Source organism: Triticum dicoccoides, chromosome 3B (genome assembly GCF_002162155.2).
Source record: "Triticum dicoccoides isolate Atlit2015 ecotype Zavitan chromosome 3B, WEW_v2.0, whole genome shotgun sequence".
In the NCBI taxonomy this organism is placed as follows: Eukaryota; Viridiplantae; Streptophyta; class Magnoliopsida; order Poales; family Poaceae; genus Triticum; species Triticum dicoccoides.
Genome location: NC_041385.1, coordinates 343,450,466 through 343,465,988, shown reverse-complemented (window position 1 = coordinate 343,465,988; position 15,523 = coordinate 343,450,466).

The window sequence follows — 15,523 nt, the reverse complement described above, 5'->3', positions numbered from 1 at the left end:
ATCATAATTTGTTTCAACTACACGCGTGAACATGTGCCAAGTCGAGTCACTCAATTCATTCGAAGGACGATACCATCCCATCATACCACAGCATAATCATTCTAATAGCATGTTGGCACGCAAGGTAAACCATTATAACTCATAGCTAATCAAGCATGGCACAAGCAACTATAATCTCTAAATGTCATTGCAAATATGTTTACTTCATAATAAGCTGAACGAGGAACGATGAACTCATCATATTTACAAAAACAAGAGAGGTCGAGTTCATACCAGCTTTTCTCATCTCAATAAGTCCATCATATATCGTCATTATTGCCTTTCACTTGCACGACCGAACAATGTGTATAATAATAAGAGTGCACGTGCATTGGACTAAGCTGGAATCTGCAAGCATTCAACTCAAGAGAGAAGACAAAGTAATATGGGCTCTAAATTAAATAAGCAATCATGCATATGAGAGCCACTAAACATTTCAATATGGTCTTCTACCCTCGACCCCCAAAGGAAAGAAAAGTACACGGGAAAGCTCCTAACAAGTAAGAAGAAGAACGAAAATTCTTTTCGGGTTTTCATTTAATTTCTACTACAAGCATGGAAATTAATCTAACTAATTTTTTGGTTTTTCTTAAGGTTTATCAAACTCACAAGAAGAAAGCAAGAAAAAGAAAATTAAACTAACATGGATAATACAATGAAAGAGTATGAGCACCGACGACTAGAATAGTGTGTGAACATGAATGTAAAGTCGGTGAGAAATACGTACTCCCCCAAGCTTAGGCTTTTGGCCTAAGTTGGTCTAATACCAAGGACCGCCTGGCTGATATCCGTAGTTGTAACTGGGGTCGTACTGAGATGCAGCGGCAATTGCCTTCTGAGCTGCGGCTTGTTGGCGAGCCGCCTCCGCTCTCCCCTCGTGTTCAGCTGCTTCCTCCCTGGTAACAACATATCTTCCTTTTGCCTGGTAATCAAAAAGGAGAGGAGCAAGAAGAGTAACATGGACGATGTTGCGTCTGTCATATATTAGTCGATATTGGAGGAATTGTTCATTCCTCCTAAGAAAATGATGATGGACCAAAGCATCATAATCCAAATAACCAGGAGGTAACATCATATCTCCCTCTCGTGGGGCTATACCAAGATAATTAGCCACACGGGTTGCATAAATCCCTCCAAATAAATCTCCAGCTCTACCATTATTATGCAACCTACGTGCAACTATAGCCCCCAAGTTATAATCTTTATAACCCAACACAACGCTCTCGAGGACACAAAGATCAGGGACACACATATGACATGCTTCATCTTTACCGTTAATGCATCTACCAATGAAGAGAGCAAATTCATCTATAGCGGGAAAATGAATGATCCCTATGGTAGCTTGTGCTATGTCCCTAGATCCTCCCACAGTAATACTAGCAAGAAAGTCTCTAAATTTAGATTTGTGGGGATCATTAATATTACCCCACTGCGGGACTTTGCAAGGAGTTGTAAAATCTTCTAAGTCCATGGTATAAGATGTATCATAGATATCAAATAGGACACTAGGAGAATTATGTGTACAGTTATATTTAAACCTTCGCACAAATGAATCAGTCAATTGATAGTACTGAGGACACTTATCTTGTAAGAAGTCCTCCAGATCAGCATTACACACATACGCGTCAAATTCCTCCATAAAACCTGCTTCGACGATAAAATCATCGGATGGCCACTCATAAGCTCGTACATCTGCATCCCTCGGTAATTCAACATCTTGCTCACGTAGCAATCCTAGGCCCTTTCTTCACCGAAGAACCACCTTGGTACATTCTCCTAGACATAATTCTTTTTCTGAAAAATTTCTGTAATTTTAGTAACTTCAAAATAAAAGTGAATAAAACTAAACAAGATTGGTAGCAACTACTCCTCCAAGTGCCTAGAGCCTATATCATGCATTAGAATTGCTTGGGACCTCATAAATTTAACATGCAAGCTCAAGAACATGGTCACCTATGCAGCAAAAATTTGCAATGAATAAAGCACTAGAACAAAAACTAATTGGACCAATGGAGGAGTCACATACCAAGCAACAATTCCCAAAGCAATTTTGTGAATGGAGCTTTGAGCAAGGAGATCGAAAATCGCAGCTAAATGAGCTAGAACTCGTGCTTGAGATGGATGGGGATTTTTTTGGGAAGAAGATGGAGGGGGCCCACCAGGGGCCCACGAGATAAGGGGGCGCGCCCAGGGAAGGTGGGTGTGCCCTCCACTCTCGTGGCCTAGTGCTTGCCCCTCCTGCAGTGATTTTAGTGCCTAAAATCCTCAAATATTCCATAAAAAATCATACTAAATTTGCAAGGCATTTGGAGCACTTTTATTTTTGGGATATTTTTTTATTGCACGGATAATTCAGAAAACAGACAGATAATACTATTTTTGCTTTATTTATTCTAAATAACAGAAAGTAAAAAGAGGGTATAGAAGGTTGTGCCTTCTAGTTTCATCCATCTCGTGATCATTGAAATGAATCCACTAACAAGGTTGATCAAGTCTTGTTAACAAACTCATTCTGAATGACACAGAACCGGAGAAATTTCGAATAACACTAAGTTACCTCAACGTGGATATGAACATCCCCAACAATAAGAATATCATACTTTTTCTTGACAGTAGGCAGAGGAAATTCAGAACCTCCAATAATGATAGTTGGAACTTTTCCAATAGAATTGATGCTATGAACTTGAGATTATTTCCTCGGAAAGTGTACCATATGCTCATTACCATTAACATGAAAAGTGACATTGCCTTTGTTGCAATCAATAACAGCCCCTGCAGTATTCAAAAAGGGTCTACCAAGGATATTCGACATACTATCGTCCTCGGGAATATCAAGAATAACAAAGTCCGTTAAAATAGTGACATTTGCAACCACAACAGGCACATCCTCACAAATACCGACAGGTATAGCAGTTGATCTATCAGCCATTTGCAAAGATATTTCAGTAGGTGTCAACTTATTCAATTCAAGTCTACGATATAAAGAGAGAGGCATAACACTAACACCGGCTCCAAGATCACATAAAGCAGTTCTAACATAATTTCTTTTAATTGAGCATGGTATAGTTGGTACCCCCGGATCTCCAAGTTTCTTTGGTATTCCACCCTTAAAAGTGTAATTGACAAGCATGGTGGAAATTTCAGCTTCCGATATCTTTCTTTTATTTGTAATGATATCCTTCATATATTTAGCATAAGGATTTACTTTAAGCATATCAGTTAAGCGCATACGTAGGAAGATAGGTCTAATCATTTCAGCAAAGCGCTCAAAATCCTCATCATCCTTTGTCTTGGATGGTTTAGGAGGAAAGGGCATGGGTTTCTGAACCCATGTCTGTCTTTCTCTACCGTGCTTCCTAGCAACAAAATCTCTCTTATCATAACGTTGATTCTTTGATTGTGGGTTATCAAGATCAACGGCAGGTTCAATCTCTACTTCATTATTTTTGCTAGGTTGAGCATCAACATGAACATTATCATTAACATTATCACTAGGTTCATGTTCATCACCTAATTGTGTTTCAGCATTAGAGATAGAAATATCATTGGGATTCTCAGGTGTGTCTACAGCAGGTTCACTAGAAGCATGCAAAGTTCTATCATTTTTCTTTTTCTTCTTTTTAGAAGAACTAGGTGCTTCTAAATTATTTCTCTGAGAATCGTGCTCGATTCTCTTAGAGTGACCTTCAGGATACAAAGGTTCCTGAGTCATTCTACCAGTTCTAGTAGCCACTCTAATAGCAAAGTCATTTTTATTATTTAACTCCTCAAGCAAATCATTTTGAGCTTTAAGTACTTTCTCAACTTGAGTAGCAACCATAGAAGCATATTTGCTAACGAGTTTAAGTTCACCTTTAACTCTAGCCATATGATCACTCACGCGTCCTATTTCGAAAGCATTATTCTTTAACTCTCTACCAACATAAGCATTAAAACTTTCTTGTCTAGCCATAAAGTCATCAAATTCATCTAAGCATGGGCTATGAAATTTAATAGAGGGAATTTTGACTTTATCATATCTATAGAGAGAATTTATCTTTACAACCTATGTCGGGTTATGAAGACAATGTGGTTCTTCAACAGGCGGTATATTAAGACCATGTATTTCTTCAATAGGTGGTAAATTCTTAACATCTTCAGCTTTTATACCTTTTTCTTTCACTGATTTCTTTGCCTCTTGCATATCTTCAGGACTAAGAAATAGAACACCTCTCTTCTTCGGAGTGGATTTAGGAATAGGCTCTGGAATTGGCTTAATTGGTTCAGGAATTGCCTCAGGAATTGACTCAGGAAGAGTCCAATTATTTTCATTAGTCAACATATTGTTCAATAGTAATTCAGTTTCGTCGACTGTTCTTTCCCTAAAAACACAACCAGCACAACTATCCAAGTAGTCCTTGGAAGCATCGGTTAGTCCATTATAAAAGATATCAAGTATTTCATTTTTCTTAAGAGGATGATCAGGCAAAGCATTAAGTAATCGGAGAAGCCTCCCCCAAGCTTGTGGGAGACTCTCTTCTTTGATTTGCACAAAATTATATATTTCCCGCAAGGCAGCTTGTTTCTTATGAGCAGGGAAATATTTAGCAGAGAAGTAATAAATCATATCCTGGGGACTACGCACACAACCAGGAGCAAGACAATTATACCAAGTCTTAGCATCACCCTTTAATGAGAACGGAAATATCTTAAGGATATAATAATAGCGAGATTTATCATCATGAGTAAACAGGGTGGCTATATCATTTAACTTGGTTAGATGTGCCACAACAGTTTCAGATTCAAGGCCATAAAAAGGATCGGATTCAACTAAAGTAATAATCTTAGGATCAACAGAGAATTCATAATCCTTATCAGTTACATAAATAGGTGAAGTAACAAAAGCAGGGCCAGGTTTCATTCTAGCATTGAGAGACTGCTGCTTCCATTTAGCTAATAATTTCTTAAGGTCATATCTATCTTTACAAGCAAAGATAGCTCTAGCAGCTTCCTCTTCCATAACATAACCCTCAGGAACAACAGGCAATTCATAATCAATGGGAGAACCTTCATCATCACTATCATCAATAATAGCTTGTTCAATAATTTCATTCTCTCTAGCCCTAGCAAGTTGTTCATCAAGAAATTCACCTAATGGCAAAGTAGTATCACACACAGAAGTAGTTTCATCATAAGTATCATGCATAACAGAAGTAGCATCATCAATAACATGCGACATATCAGAACTCATAGCAGTGGCAGGTTTAGGTGTCGCAAACTTACTCAAAACAGAAGGAGAATCTAGTGCAGAGCTAGATGGCAGTTCCTTACCTCCCCTCGTAGTTGAGGGAAAAATCATAGTTTTCCCGTCTTTCAAGTTCTTCATAGTGATCAACAGATATAAATCCCAAGTGACTCAGAGAATAGAGCTATGCTCCCAACAACGGCACCATAAATTAGTCTTGATAACCCATAAGTGTAGGGGATCGCAACAGCTTTCGAGGGTAAAGTATTCAACCCAAATTTATTGATTTGACACAAGGGGAGCCAAAGAATATTCTTGAGTATTAATAGTTGAGTTTTTAATTCAACCACACCTGGATAACTTAGTATCTGCAGCAAAGTATTTAGTAGCAAAGTAGTATGATAATAAAGGTAACTATAGCAAAAGTAATATTTTTGGGTTTTATAGTGATTGTAACAATAGCAACGGAAAAGTAAATAAGCGAAACACAAGATGTGAAAAGCTCATAGGCAATGGATCAGTGATGGATAATTATGTCGGATGCGATTCCTCATGTAATAGCTATAACATAGGGTGACACAGAACTAGCTCCAATTCATCAATGTAATGTAGGCATGTATTCCGTATATAGTCATTGTCGGCGTTCTGGGAACGGGGGTACCCAGACTTGCCTGCCTGCGGCCTGCGGCATGGCTCAAGGAGTGGCCCAGTACGGCCCATCTTCATCAGCACATGCTCAATTCCCTCGCGAGGGTCCAAGCCTCGCGGGGCGGACGACAGGAGGCTTCCTTAGGCACGGCCTCGTCAGGCTGGCTCATGAGGAGGCGGAGAGATCAAGGCGGGGTACCTCACAAGGTGCCCGTGACGCAAGCCATGACGACCAAGGCCAGGCGGGCGCCAGGAGGGCGCGGGCCTGAGCAGAGTCCTTGTTTCCCCTTTGGTGCAAAGGGGGCAAGCGCAGGCGAGGGTATTAAGCACAGGCAACCATTTCGGTGCAACAAGACCAAGACCAGCAGGACAGCAGAACGAAGGTCATCATGGAGCCCAAGCCAGCGTCATTGTCAGGGTCTTTGGCAGGCGAGGACCAACTTTAGTCAGGATAAGTGTACTAGATGTTCCCCTTCAAAATGGCCAATTGTTGGCGCCCTTCCCGCTCAATATTTAGGAAGAGGCCCGGGGCCTTCGCCTATAAATAGGACTAGCCACCCACAGGGTAGGGGATGGGATCCGCATCTGAGACACGGAGAGAGAGGCGCTTGAACTCCCCCTAGCAGTTCATCACACCAACCAAGAACATACCCTCGCGAGGCTGTTCTTCCCTTGTACTGTTCCTCATCAGCCCCAGAGGCAATCCACCACACCACAAACTGGAGTAGGGTATTACACCACAATGGTGGCCTGAACCAGTATAAATCTCATGTCCCTTGTGTTGTTCTTCGTGTAGTTTAGATCCTGGCGAGGCGGTGAGACATGGGTAGGCTGGGGGTGTGATCTCCACGTGCACCCCAGTGTTCGAACCTCAAGGGTCTTCCAGAACCCGAAATCCGACATTTGGCGCGCCAGGTAGGGGTGCGCCGGAGCTTTCCCTTCCCCAACCCGCTCTCTGTCAACACCGCGGTTCGCCCTCATGATGGGCAGCACGCCACCCGCTCCGGTCGCCGGTGCCAGCATGGGGGCCGGGGGGCTCCGAGCCTTGGCCCCCGCCTTGCGGCAGGTGCAATGGCCGAACAAGTTCAAGCCAAAGATGCCACCGCGCTACAATGGCGCGGCCGATCCGTTGGCTTTCCTTCTGGCCTACGAGGAGGCCATCCTCGAGGCCGGGGGTGATGACAGGGTCATGGCCAACTGGTTTCCCATGGCCCTCACTGATGTCCCGCGCATGTGGCTGCTCCACCTGCCAACGGCTTCCGTGGCCTCCTGGGGGAGCTGCGCGGCCTCTTCCTCGCCCAATACGCTGCACCAGCGCACCCAGTCGTTGCAGCTCTCCTAGGCGGCTCGCAGGCACCACCTTTAGGCCACCACATCAAGTCATTCGTCCGCCAGATCGGCGCGGCTTTCGTGCGCGCGGGGCGCCTCCGGGTTGGGCGGCACCTAAAGCCGATCTGGCCTTCAGCTCAGATGATCACCCCTCCAACTCGGCCTGCTCGGGCGCGCTCCCAATGCTATGCACTCCCACCATCTGCAACGTGGCGCTCACCAAGACCCTCATCAACGGCGGCGCTGGCCTCAGCGTGCTCTCAGTGGAGGCCTTTAGCCTTCTCCACGTACCGTTGGAGCGGCTGCTGCCCAGCAGGCCCTTCTTGGGCGTCGGAGGTGGCTCCACCGGCTCACTGGGGCAGATCCGCCTTCCGGTGACCTTCGATACCTACGACAACTTTCGCACGGAGCTAATCGACTTCAACATCGCCCCCATCGGCCTCCCATACAATGCCATCCTTGGCTACCCGGCACTAGCCCGGTTCATGGCCGCAACTCACCCAGCATACAACCTCATGAAGATGCCCGGGAGTAGCGGCGTCCTCACCGTGTCTGGAGACACCGGGGATGCGTTGCAAGCGCTCAAGCTCGCTTTCAAGGCCGCGGCGGTGGCATAGCCTGCCGACTCAGATGCCTCTGAACCCAAGGGGGCTGGACCGGCCAAGAAGAAGCATCTATTCACTCAGGAAAAGGCGAAAACCAAGCAGGTACCGGTCGACGAGGACAGATCTACCAGTGCCACCTTCACCATAGGCGCCAACCTCGAGCCCGAACAGGAGGAAGCTTTGGTAAAATTCCTGCGCGCGAACAAGAAGGTATTCGCGTGGGAACCTGATCAGCTAGCAGGGGTCCCGAGGGGCGTAATCGAGCATCACCTCAATGTGTGCCCCAACATGCGCCCAGTGAAGCAGAAGGCGAGGCGGCAGTCCACTGAGAAGCAAGCTTTCATCGTCCAAGAGACCCTTAAGTTGGAGGAGGCGGGGGTCATTCGCGAGGTCCGCTACCCAGACTGGCTGGCTAACCCTGTTGTCGTGCCGAAGAAGGGGGGAAGGAACGCATGTGTGTCGACTTCACCAACCTCAACAAGGCCTGCCCGCAGGATCCGTTCCCGCTCCCTCGCATTGACCAGATTGTCAACTCCACCGCTGAGTGCGACTTGTTGTGTTTCCTGGATGCCTTCTCTGGCTACCACCAGATCAAGATGGCAGTAGAAGATGTGGAAAAGACAGCCTTCCTGACCCTGTGCGGAGTGTACTGCTGTACGTGCATGCTGTTCGGGTTGCGCAATGCCGGTGCGACCTTTCAGCGGCTGACGCACATCACCTTGGGTCGGCAACTCTGGAGGAATGCTGAGGCTTATGTTGATGACATTGTGGTGAAGTCTCGGGAGGCAAAAACCCTGATACAGGACTTGGAGGAAACCTTCGCGAGCCTTAACAAAGTGGACCTGCGGCTCAACCCGGAGAAGTGTGTGTTTGGAGTCCCCTCGGGCAAGCTCCTGGGTTTCCTAGTATCCCACCGGGGCATCAAGGCCAACCCAGAGAAGGTAAAAGCAGTCGAGGACATGAGCCCGCCGAAGACCCTCAGAGAGATGTAGAAGCTCACCGGGCGCGTGCCGCACTAGGGCATTTCATCTCCGAGTTGGGGGAACAAGCGCTACCTTTCTTCAAGCTGATGAAGAAGAAGGGCCCCTTTGAATGGACTAAAGAGGCCGACAAGGCGTTTCAGGATCTCAAGAGGTACTTGACCAGCCCCCCGGTGATGGTGGCTCCGCGCCCTCAGGAGCCCCTGGTGCTCTACCTTGCGGCCACCCCCTACTCTGCCAGCGCAGCCCTGGTGGCTGTTAGGGAGGAGCGTAGGACCAAGGCTGCAGCAACCGTCCGGGTTAAAGCAAAGCGGGGCCGAGAAGGCCTCACAGAGACCGCGACTGCAGCCGAGAAGGACCAGCCACGGAAGGGAAGCACACCCGAAACAGAGGAGGCCCGTCCTCCAGGCGACCAGTCGCCGGGGGCTTCGTTGTCTCAGGAGGCGCCCTGGCCTCCGGAGGACACTAGCGGCACCAGCACTCCCAACCTAGTCGAGCACCCTGTGTACTTCGTCAGCACGGTATTGCGGGACGCAAGGGCGCAGTACCCCATGCCCCAGAAACTCCTCCTCGCGCTATTGGTGGCCTCGCGCAAGCTGCGACACTATTTCCAAGGCCATCCCATCAAGGTTGTCTCAGCATACCCCTTGGAAAGGGTGCTCAGGAGCCCCAACTCAGCTGGAAGAGTCGCTGAGTGGAACATCGAGCTGCAGGCGTTTCAGATAGAATTCAGCACATCCAGGGTCATCAAGGGGGCCGCACTTGCGGACTTCGTGGCGGAATGGGCAGAGGCACCAGGCCTCGAGGCTGGCGAGGATCGATCGCTCTCCCCAGGGAGCGAGGTACCGGACGGATGGGTCATGTACTTCGACGGGGCGTTCTCCCGACACGGCGCGGGGGCTCGTGGGGTACTCGTATCCCCCACTCAAGTCAAGCTCTACTATGCCGTGCAACTCTATTTTAAGCATGGGGAAAAGGTCTCCAACAACATAGCAGAATACAAAGGCCTGATAGCAGGCCTGAAGGCTGCAGTCGCCCTGGGGGTGAAGCGCCTCACCATCAGGGGTGATTCGCAGCTCCTTGTCAACTTCTCCAACAAAGTATATGAACCAAAGGAAAAGCACATGGAAGCCTACCTCGCGGAGGTCCGCAGGATGGAGAAGCAGTTTTGGGGGCTGGAGTTGCAGCATGTGCCTCGCGGCACCAACCAAGAGGTTGATGACATCACAAAAGGGCATCCAGGCGGCTACCTCAGGAGCCCGGCGTCTTCGAGGAGCGGCTCTTCAAGCCCTCGGCGATGCCATCACTATCAAGCATGGCGCAGCCTCGGGGGGAGCTCCCCCAGCTTCCTGCCTCGGGAGCCCTGGTCTGCGGCCCGACATCAGGAGCGCACCTGCTCCTGGCGCTGGAACCTCAGGAGGGGTGCTGGATCATGGAGCTCAGGAGTTACCTGATGCGACATGTTGCCGGAAAAGGAGGAGGAAACGGAGCGTGTGGCATGGCAGGCCACAGCATACTGCCTTAAGGATGGGGAGCTCTACCGAAGACGACTGAATGATGTGTCCCTATGTTGCATTTCTAGAAAGCAAGGGAATGAGCTACTGACAGACATACACGGTGGCGACTGTGGGCATCACTCGTCGTCATGAACTCTCGTTGGCAAGGCGTTCCGCATCGGGTTCTATTGGCCCACAGCACTCAATAACGCTATGGAACTGGTGAAAGCTTGCGAGGCCTGTCAGTTCCATGCCAAGCAGATCCATCAGCCGGCGGGAGGTCTGCAGACTATACCCCTCTCATGGCCCTTTGCAGTCTGGGGACTGGATATCCTAGGCCCGTTCCCTCGGGCGCCAGGGGGCTACCGCTACCTCTACGTTGTCGTGGACAAATTCACCAAGTAGGCTGAGGTGAAAGCTATCCGCACCATCCCTGCAGGCTCCGCGGTCAAGTTCATCAAGGGCCTCGTGAGCCAATTCGGGTTGCCGAACCGCATCATCACCGACAACGGTTCGTAGTTCACTAGTAACCTCTTCAAAACATACTGTGCTAACCTTGGAACGCAGATATGCTATGCTTCGGTGGCGCACCCGCGAAGCAACGGTTAGGCCGAGCGAGCCAACGCAGAGGTCATGAGGGGCCTCAAGACCAGGACCTTCAAGAAGAAGCTACAGGCCTGCGGCAGGGGCTGGTACGATGAGCTCCAGTCCGTTCTGTGGTCAATCCGCACGACCGCAACCAAGCCGACTGGCGAGACCCCGTTCTTTCTGGTTTATGGAGCTGAAGCCGTTCTCCCTCACGAGGTCATACGTCGTTCCGCGCGGGTCCTGGCATTCGACGGAGCACAGCAGGATGCCATGCGGGGGACGAATCTCTTGCTGGGGGAGGAGCATCGCTGAGAAGCCGCGCTGCGGGAAGCAAGGTACCAACAAGCACTGCGGCGATACCACTGCCGCAACATCCACCCCAGGACTCTCGAGGTATGGGACCTCGTGCTCAGACGGGTTCTCTCCAGGGAGGGGCTGCATAAGCTCTCTCCCATGTGGGAGGGACCGTTTAAGGTTGTTCATGTTTCCAGGCCTGGCTCCGCACGCTTGGAGACCCAGGAGGGGGTGCCCATCCAGAACGCGTGGAACATCCAACACCTCCGAAGGTTTTACCCCTGAGAAAGGCCCAGTGCCTGTGAAGAAGGCGAATGCCTGTGAAGAAGCTGTGTTTTGGGAAAAGGCCCGGTGCCTGTGAAGAAGGCGAATGCCTGTGAAGAAGTTGTGTTTTGGGAAAAGGGCCAGTGCCTGTGAAGAAGGAGAATTCCTGTGAAGAAGCTATGTTTTGGGAAAAGGCCCGGTGCCTGTGAAGTGGCTCAGTTTTGGAAAAGGCCCGGTGCCTGTGAAGAAGGCAAACGCCTATGAAGCTCGCCGCCCGTGACACTCTCACGTAATAATGAGTGGGTCTGTACACGCCCCGGAGTCTCTGGAGTGCCGCCCTCGGGCCTCGGGGGCTCCCGCCCATGCCCAGTGGCAGCACTTAGCTCCGCGCTGGTAAGAAGAGGTCGAAGACTAGACTAGGTGCCGGACGCGGCTTCTTTCATTTGCTTTCTGCAGTTGGCTTTTTTGTTCCTATTTGAAGTTTTTCTGAAGCTATTACCGTTTCGAACTCGCGACCCCTCGTCCGTTTTACTTGCTGGTTTTCGTTTTCTCTCGCGCGAAGTCTCGCGAGGGGGGAACACGGGCACCCTCACGAGTGTCTTCTGCCCCGGTGGTTTGAAACTTCCTTATCTGAGTCCGCTGCGGGAGCACCCCTCCCAGTCTGTGCCCCACGGGCATCGCGACGCAGTCACGGGACTTGGGTTAGTTGTCCTCGCTACCAAGGTTGGAGATTATCCCCGCTGACTAAAACCCTGCAGGACACAAGGCGCACGACAAGGCCCTAGCCTAAGAGGCGAGGATCGCAAAAAGCTTCCCCCCGATATAAGTAATTTCCATGCATAAGCACACGGAACAAAATATAGCGCAGAAACGATAGAAAGAACGTACCAATTAAACAGCGACAGTTCAACACCCCCCCGTAGGGGACCATGCTACATTCTTTTGTGCAGGAAAGAAAGGAAAGCAAAAGGGGGCACGACCTGCCCGGCGCCAAATCTCAGCGAAGGCTCGAACTGCCTCCGGAGCTCAGCTGGATTCCGCCTCCTACTTCACCGAGGCGTGGCGTTGGACCGACCTGCTGCCCTCTCCTAGGCGAGCGCGGCGATGAGAGGGCTGGTCGCGACCGCCACTGGAGGAGCTGCCATCAGAAGGGGAGTCACCAGAGCTTGGCGGGCCTCGGGCCCCGCTGCCCGCGTGCCCTCCGCCACCTTCACCCCGGTCGACGTCGGGGCTGGGCGCGCGGCCGCGGTCATCGTCTTCGGGGCAGCATCCGGCGCGGAGGCCGTCTTCCATGAACACCCTCACATAGAGGGTGGCGTCGCCGTCGAACTTGAAGTTCAGAGTGCATCGTCGGCACAGGCCACGCGTGCGGGAAAATGTTTAACAGCCGCGGGTCAAGGTCGCCTCCCCGGCGGTGGAGACCTCCAAGGTAGCCCAAGAAGCCCTGCCACAGCAACCATCTGCCTGAAGCCAAAGGCCGCCTGGGGCACCAGCCGGAAGCTCACCTATGAAGAAGCGGGGGAGCTGGAGCCAGGTGCCGGTCGGGTCCGCCGACCACACGACGAACTCCGGCAGCACCTCCGCCGAGCGGAAGCGCGGCCTAGGAGGACGCGCAGCCCCAGCGTACCTCTCGATGGCACCCGGATGCCCACCACTGCACAGAGGGCTGTTTCCACGGCCACGGGAGGTCGCGGCAGGGGCCGTAGGGTGCTTGCGAGGGCGGTCCCAGCCATGCTTGGCCGGAGGAGAGGCAGGCCCTTCCTGGCGAGCCTTCCCTTTCTCCGCGGCTGAGAACCTCTTCGGCGGGGCCATGGGGATGAGGAGCAAGGACGAAGAGGAAGACGAAGAGTAGCGGGAAAAGATGGATTGGAAGGGCTCGTGCCGTTCCGTACATATAGCCGAGGGAGGCCAACCGACGGCCTCCACGATCACAGGTAATCATGACCCATTTTGCATGCAGGGACTTGTCAATTCGTGCAGTTACCGAGGCGTCGTGGGGGAGTCAGGACGCCCACGTCCGATCAACCGCCATGCGGCGCCCAAGGCCGCAGGCTATTGGGGCTCACGGCGCTTCGCACTTGCCTCTTCGCTTCTCTGCTAAGCCAAGTCCAAGCGTGCCTTGGGCCCGGGTGCTACTGTCGGTGTTCTGGGAACGGGGGTACCCAGACTTGCCTGCCTGCGGCCCGCGGCGTGGCTGAAGGAGTGGCCCAGTATGGCCTATCTTCATCAGCACATGCTCAATTCCCTCGCGAGGGGCCAAGCCTCGCGGGGCGGACGACACGAGGCTTCCTCAGGCACGGCCTCGTCAGGCTGGCTCGCGAGGAGGCGGAGAGATCAAGGCGGGGTACCTCACAAGGTGCCCGTGACGCAAGCCATGACGACCAAGGCCAGGTGGGCGCCTGCCTGCGCAGAGTCCTTGTTTCCCCTTTGGTGCAAAGGGGGCAAGCGCGGGCGAGGGTGTCAAGCAAAGGCAACCATTTCAGTGTGAAAGCACAAGTGCTCCCTACGTGGTTTTGGTAATTAATGTCAACATATCTCTTGTTGAACTAACACTTTTATCTAGTATATTTCAGATAAGTTTAACATTGGAGTGGCATGGACTAAAGGATGTGGGAACTCCTTCAAGATGCTAAGGACAAAGGATTGGCTCAAGCTTCAAGCTCAAGACTCTTCATTTTACATTTCAGTGATCCAAGATCACATTGAGTCTATAGGAAAGCCAATACTATCAAGGAGGGATGAGGTGTTGCTTAATGAGCGTCTTGCTTCATGTGCTTAGTGATATGCTCCGAAAACCCTCAACCACTTTCTCACATCCACATATAGGAAAGTCAAACTCGGCCCCACTGATTCTATCTATCCGGCGCCAACGAGTTTGGATGTCTTAGCCACTGCCACAAACCCTAGGCAAATCGGTCACACCGATAGGGATCTCGATCTCATCGAGATGGGATTGTAATCTCTCTGTGTATGTCCATTATCAAAATCGGTCTCACCGAGTTTGAGTAATCAGTACTACCGAGATTACAATGCAAACTCTCTGGCTAACTTCTTATCAAAATCGGTCCCACCAAGTTTGATAATCGGTCAAACCGAGTTTGCCTGACCAACTCTCTGGAAAGCTTATTACCAAAATCGGTCTCACCGAGTTTGTGTAATCGTTCTTACCGAGATTACATTATGCCCTAACCCTAACCGAATCGGTCCCACCAAGTTGCATTCCGGTCCCACCGAAAACCCTAATGGTCACATTATTTACTAAACCGGTCTGACCGAGTTTAACGATTCGGTCCCACCGAGTTTGGTAGATTGTGTGTAACGGTTAGATTTTGTGTGGAGGCTATATATACCCCTCCACCTCCTCTTCATTCATGAAGAGAGCCATCAGACTGATCCTACACTTCCAGCATCCTATCTCTGAGAGAGAACTACCTACTCATGTGTTGAGGCCAAGATATTCCATTCATACCATATGAATCTTGATCTCTAGCCTTCCCCAAGTTGCTTTCCACTCAAACCCTCTTTCCACCAGATCCAAATCCTATGAGAGAGAGTTGAGTGTTGGGGAGACTATCATTTGAAGCACAAGAGCAAGGAGTTCATCATCAACGCACCATTTGTTACTTCTTGGAGAGTGGTGTCTCCTAGATTGGCTAGGTGTCACATGGGAGCCTCCGACAAGATTGTGGAGTTGAACTAAGGAGTTTGTAAGGGCAAGGAGATCACCTACTTCATGAAGATCTACCGCTAGTGAGGCAAGTACTTCGTGGGCGACAGCCATGGTGGGATAGACAAGGTTGCTACTTCGTGGACCCTTCGTGGGTTGAGCCCTCCGTGGACTCGCGCAACCGTTACCCTTCGTGGGTTGAAGTCTCCATCAACGTGGCTGTATGATAGCACCACCTATCGGAACCACGCCAAAAACATCCGTGTCTCCAATTGCGTTTGAATCCTCCAATCCCTTCCCTTTACATTCTTGCAAGTTGCATGCTTTATTTTCCGCTTCTCATATACTCTTTGCATGCTTGCTTGCTATATGTTGTGAATGTTAAACTT